This window comes from Arachis stenosperma, chromosome 2 (assembly GCF_014773155.1).
Source record: "Arachis stenosperma cultivar V10309 chromosome 2, arast.V10309.gnm1.PFL2, whole genome shotgun sequence".
In the NCBI taxonomy this organism is placed as follows: domain Eukaryota; kingdom Viridiplantae; phylum Streptophyta; class Magnoliopsida; order Fabales; family Fabaceae; genus Arachis; species Arachis stenosperma.
The window spans coordinates 58,298,465-58,305,189 of NC_080378.1; the positions used below are offsets into that span (position 1 = coordinate 58,298,465).

The window sequence follows — 6,725 nt, forward strand, 5'->3', positions numbered from 1 at the left end:
TCTAAGTATTTCCCCCGAACCATTGTAAGATAATTTTTTGGATTCGGGTTCATACTTTGGTCATGGTCCTAGTGATCCATGCATTGGCATAGAACTCTTGAACCATTAAGATTCTGACTTGTTGAATGGGGTTGGTCAGAACTTCCCAACTTCTTCTTTGGATCCCATGTCGGATCTCCGGATACTCATTTTTCTTGAGCTTAAAAGGGACCTCAGGGATCACCTTCTTCTTGGCCACAACATGATAGAAGTGGTCTTGATGGGCTTTGGAGATGAATCTCTCCATCTCCCATGACTCGGAGGTGGAAGCTTTTGTCTTCCTTTTCCCCTTTCTAGAGGTTTCTCTGATCTTAGGTGCCATAGGTGGTTATGGAAAAACAAAAAGCTATGCTTTTACCACACCAAACTTAGAATATTGCTCACCCTCGAGCAAGAGAAGAAAGAAAAGAAGAAGAGGAAGAAAAAATATGAAGGAGAGTGGGGGGGAGGTATATTCGGCCAAGGTGTAGAAGAGGGGGTCGTGTTGTGTGAAAATGAAGAAGGATGGAGGGGTTTATATAGTGAGGGGAGAAGGAGTAGGTTCAGCTATTTAGGATGGATTTGGATGGGAAAGTAATTTTGAATTTTGAAGGTAGGTGGGGTTTATGGGAAAGAGTGGATGGATGTGAATGGTGAAGGAGGGTAGTTGGAAAGAGAGATTGAGGTGATTGGTGAAAGGTTTTTGGGGAAGAGTGTTTATGGGGAAGAGAGTTTCTGGGGAAGAGAGGATGAATGTAAAGAAGAGGAGAGAAGGTGAGTTGAGGTAGGTGGGGATCCTGTGGGGTCCACAGATCCTGGGATGATCCTGTGGGGTCCACAGATCCTGAGGTGTCAAAGATTTACATTCCTGCACCAATTAGGCATGTAAAACGCCTTTGCATACAATTCTGGCATTTAAACGCCAAAGTGATGCTTATTTTCGGCGTTCAACGCCCAATTACAGCATGTTTCTGACATTGAACGCCAGTTCTATGCTTATTTCTGCCATTCAGCGCCAGCTCTCCTCAGGGTATATTCCTGGCATTCAAACGCCAGGATGCTACTTGTTTCTGGCGTTCAACGCCAGATCCATGCTCTGTTCTGGCGTTGAACGCGAGCCAGATGCTCCTTACTGGCGTTTAAACGCCAGTAAGCCCTTCCTCTAGGGTGTGATTTTTCTTCTACTATTTTTTATTCTATTTGTAATTTTAGTATTTATTTTGTGACTCCATATGGTCATGAACCTAATAAAACATAAAAGAACAAAAAAAGAAAAATAAAATTAGATAAATAAAAATTGGGTTGCCTCCCAATAAGCGCTTCTTTAATGTCAATAGCTTGACAGTGGGCTCTCATGGAGCCACACAGGTGATCAGGTCAATGTGGTAGACTCCCAATACCAAACTTAGAGTTTGGATGTGGGGATTCAACACCAAACTTAGTGTTTGGCTGTGGCCTCCCAACACCAAACATAGAGTTTGATGGTGGGGGCTTTGTTTGACTCTGTACTGAGAGAAGCTTTTCATGCTTCCTCTCCATGTTTACGGAAGAACACCCTTGGGTCTTAAACACAAGGTAGTCCCCATTCAATTAAAGGACTAATTCTCCTCTGTTAACATCTATCATAGCTCCTACTGTGGCTAGGAAGGGTCTTCCAAGGATGATGCATTCATCCTCCTCCTTCCTAGTGTCTAAGATTATGAAATCAGCAGGGATGTAAAGGCCTTCAACCTTTACCAACACATCCTCTACCAATCCATAAGCTTGTCTTACTGACTTGTCTGCCATTTGCAATGAAAATATGGCAGGCTATACCTTAATGATCCCCAGCTTCTCCAATACAAAGAGTGGCATAAGATTTATGTCTGACCCTAGGTCACACAGAGCCTTTTCAAAGGTCATGGTGCCTATGGTACAGGGTATTAAGAATCTACCAGGATCTTATTTCTTTTGAGGTAAAGTTTGCTGAACCCATGTATCTAGTTCACCAATGAGCAAGGGAGGTTCACCTTCCCAAGTCTCATTACCAAACAACTTGGCATTCAGCTTCATGATAGCTCCTAGATATTGAGCAACTTGCTCTCCAGTTACATCTTCATCCTCTTCAAAGGAAGAATAGTTTTCAGAGCTCATGAATGGCAGAAGGAGGTTTAATGGGATCTCTATGGTCTCTATATGACCTTCAGATTCCTTTAAGTCCTCAATAAGGAACTCCTTCTTGCTTGAGAGATGTCCCTTGAGGTCTTCCTCATTGGGATTCACGTCCTCTCCTTCCTCTCTAGGTTCGGCCATGTTGATTATGTCAATGGCCTTGCACTATCTTTTTGGATTCTCTTCAGTATTGCTTGGGAGAGTACTAGGAGGAGTTTCAGTGACTTTCTTACTCAGCTGGCCCACTTGTGCCTCCAAATTTCTGATGGAGGACCTTGTTTCACTCATCAAACTTAAAGTGGCCTTAGACAGATCAGAGACTATGTTTGCAAGTTAGAGGTGCTTTGCTCAAAATTCTCTGTCTGTTGCTGAGAAGATGATGGAAAAGGCTTGCCATTGCTAAACCTGTTTCTTCCACCATTATTAAAGCCTTGTTAAGGCTTTTGTTGATCCTTCCATGAGAAATTTGGATGATTTCTCCATGAAGAATTATAGGTATTTTCATAAGGTTCACCCATGTAATTTACCTCTGCCATTGCAGGGTTTTTAGGATCATAAGCTTCTTCTTCAGAAGATGCCTCTTTACTACTATTGGATGCATTTTGCCATCCATTCAGACTTTGAGAAATCAGATTGACTTGCTGAGTCAACATTTTGTTATGAGCCAATATGGCATTCAAAGCATCAATTTCAAGAACTCCCTTTCTCTGATAGAATATATCTATCATGGTCCATTTTGAAAACATGTCAAAAGGACACTTTTTGGTCATCTTCTTGTATCTTTCCCAAGCTTCATAGAGGGATTCACCATCTTTTTGCTTGAAGGTCTGAACATCCACTCTAAGCTTGCTCAGCTTTTGGGGAGGAAAGAACTTAACCAAGAAGGCCGTGACCAGCTTATCCCAGGAGCCCAGGCTATCCTTAGGTTGTGAGTCCAACCATGTTCTAGCTCTATCTCTTACAGCAAAAGGGAAAAGCATGAGCCTGTAGACTTCAGGATCTACTCCATTAGTCTTAACAGTCTCACAGATCTGCAAGAATTCAGTTAAAAACTGATAGGGATCTTCTGATGGAAGTCCATGAAACTTGCAATTTTGTTGCATTAGAGCAACTAATTGAGGTTTCAGCTCAAAATTGTTTGCTCCAATGGCAGGGATTGAGATGCTTCTTCCATCAAACTTGGAAGTAGGTGTAGTATAATCACCAAGCATCCTTCTTGCATTATTGTTATTGGGTTTAGCTGCCATCTCCTTTTCTTGTTCGAAAACTTCAGCAAAGTTGTCTCTGGATTGTTGTAATTTAGCTTCTCTTAATTTCCTCTTCAGAGTCCTTTCAGGTTCCAGATCAGCTTCAACAAGAATGCCTTTTTTCCTTGTTCCTGCTCATATGAAAGAGAGGAGAACAGAAAAAGAAGAGGAATCCTCTAATCTGAGCAACAAGATGAACCGTCAGTTGTCCAAACTTGAACAATCCCCGGCAACGGCGCCAAAAACTTGGTGCACGAAATTGTGATCTCTAATAATGGCATTCAACTTGGTATGCGCGTTTATAACTCAGCACTTTCTTCACAACCTTACACAACTAACCTGCAAGTGCACTGGGTCATCCAAGTAATAAACCTTACGTGAGTAAGGGTCTATCCCACGGAGGTTATTGGTATGAAGCAAGCTATGGTCATCTTGTAAATCTCAGTCAGGCAGACTATAATGATTATAATTGGTTTTCGAATAATAGTAATAAATAAACAGAAAATAAAGATAGAAATACTTATGTAAATCATTGGCGGGAATTTTAGATAAGTGTACGGAGATGCTGTGTTCCCTTTGAATCTCTGCTTTCGTACTGTTTTCATCCAATCCTTCTTATTCTTTTCCATAGCAAGCTGTATGTAGGGCATCACCGTTGTCAGTGGCTACATCCCATCCTCCCAGTGAAAAAGTTCCAAATGCTCTTGTCACAACACGGCTAATCATCTGTCGGTTCTCGATCATGTCGGAATAGAATTCATTAATTTTTTTTGCGTTTGTCATCACGCCCAACAATCACGAGTTTGAAGCTCGTCACAGCCATTCAATCTCTGAATCCTACTCGGAATACCACGGACAAGGTTTAGACTTTCCGGATTCTCATGAATGCCACCATCAATTCTAGCTTATACCACGAAGACTCTGATCTCACGGAATGGAGGGCTCGGTTGTCAGACGAGGGCAACCATGCGTCGTGCATCAGGAATCCAAGAGATACACACTCTAGCTTTCACTTGTAGAACGGAAGTGGTTGTCAGGCACACGTTCATAGGGACGGATGATGATGAGTGTCACGGATCATCACATCCATCAGGTTGAAGTACGAGCAGTATCTTAGAATAGGAATAAGATTGAATTTGAATAAAAGATAGTAGTAATTGCATTAAAACTCGAGGTACAGTAGAGCTCCACACCCTTAATCTATAGTGTATAGAAACTCCACCGTTGAAAATACATAAGTGATGAAGGCCAGCCCCCAAAACGTGATCACATGAAAAAATACAATCCAGGATGTCTAATACAATAGTAAAATGTCCTATTTATACTAGACTAGCTACTAGGGTTTACAAAGTAAGTAATTGATGCAGAAATCCACTTCTGGGGCCCACTTGGTGTGTGCCTGGGCTGAGCTTGAACTTTACACGTGCAGAGGCTTCTCTTGGAGTTGAACACCAAGTTGTAACGTGTTTTTGGCGTTCAACTCTGGTTCGTGATGTGTTTCTGGCGTTTGACTCCAGAATGCAGCGTAGAACAGGCGTTGAGCGCCAGTTTGCGTTGTCTAATCCCGAATAAAGTATGGACTATTATTTATTTTTGGAAAGCTCTGGATGTCTACTTTCAAACGCCATTGAGAGCGCGCCATTTAGAGTTCTGTAGCTCCAGAAAATCCATTTCGAGTGTAAGGAGGTCAGAATCCAACAGCATCAGTAGTCCTTTGTTAGCCTCCTTATCAGAGTTTTGCTCAGGTCCCTCAATTTCAGCCAGAAATTACCTGAAATCATAAAAAAACACACAAAGTCATAGTAAAGTCTAGAAATGTGAATTTAGCATAAAAACTAATGAAAACATCCCTAAAAATAGCTAGATTATACGAAAAACTATCTAAAAACAATGCCAAAAAGCGTATAAATTATCCGCTCATCATTCCACCTTGATTATTGTTGAAGCCTTATTGAGGCCTCTGTTACTCCCTCCACCCAAAGGTTAAATTTGGTTTGGAAAACCTGGGTTTTAAATATTTGGTAAAATCCCAAATTTAATAAATTTTGATGCGCTGTAACTTGGTCTTCGGACCCTTAAATTTAAGGAAACTTGTTTTAAATAAAACTTGTGTCCAAGAAGCTTATAACATTCGAAGAACAAACAAAAGACAATTTTTAACAAAAAATTTATGAGCGCTTGAAGTTTGGCTCAAAAATTGAATTTTGTAGAAAACCAAACTCTGGTATGCGTGCGTACGCACGCCATTGTGCTCATGCACAGCCCAGAGCGTGTGGTTAAGCTCGTGCATACGCACACCTTGAGGATTTTGCAAGCTGTTTGTACGCACACTATGTTGCGTGCGCACAAGCTGGGAAAAGCTATCTAGTGCGTGCGTACGCATGATGTCCTATTTTATACTAAAACTCTACTTTTCACTATTTAACCTTCCCGACAAGTTTGTAACCCTCCAAACTACTGTTTTGATGAAATTTCATAATTTTTGAACTATCAACTATTTCTCTAGTTTTTCCAAACCTCTAAAATCTCTGTTTAAGGTCCAAAGGCTAGGTTTTAGGTTACAAGGAATGAGTAAACATTGAGGGAGCTGATTTTGGTGTTAAAGGAAACTTGAGAAAGGAATAATAGACTTGATGAGGTATTGAAAATGATGAATGAGACATATTTGAAAATGATGTTGACATTGATGAATTATGATTGGAATATAAATATGACTTGTATTCATCAATGAGCTGAGACACGGGTTCCCTTGGGTGAATGTAGTGGCTTGTCACCACTTACTCCAAGTTGATACCCGATACTCTGTTAACTTTCTGTCACAAGATGTGACTAGGCACCTTAACTCTCTGCGTTCTTCTATGGGCATACATACATATATATATATATATTAATTTAAGCTTGGGTTTTTTCCATAGATATTTTTGGGCTTGGGGATGTGCGCACAGAGGGTCTATCCGAGGTTAGCTACCAGGACATGTCGGGTTGGCTATTGGTGCACGAAATTGTAATCACACTTTTGCAACTCCGCACAACTAACCAGCAAGTGCACTGGGTCGTCCAAGTAATAAAATGTTACGTGAGTATGGGTCGATCCCACAGAGATTGTCGGCTTGAAGCAAGCTATGGTCATCTTGTAAATCTCAGTCAGGCGGATTCAAATTGTTTTGAGTTTTTGAGAATTAAAAGATAAATAAAACATAAAATAAAATAAAGCTACTTATGTAATTCACTGGTGGGAATTCCAGATAAGCGTTTGGAGATGCTTTATTGCTTCTGAACCTCTGCTTTCCTATTGTCTTCATCCAATTA

At 40.8% G+C, this 6,725-nt stretch overlaps 1 non-coding gene across 1 annotated transcript; it reads left to right on the forward strand.

Annotated features, from left to right (window-relative positions):
- Positions 1-2,913: 2,913 nt before the first annotated feature.
- Positions 2,914-3,017, forward strand: LOC130963848 (small nucleolar RNA R71). The gene has a single exon (XR_009079966.1). It is a non-coding gene; the product is annotated as a small nucleolar RNA R71 (small nucleolar RNA).
- The last annotated feature ends 3,708 nt before the right edge of the window (positions 3,018-6,725 follow it).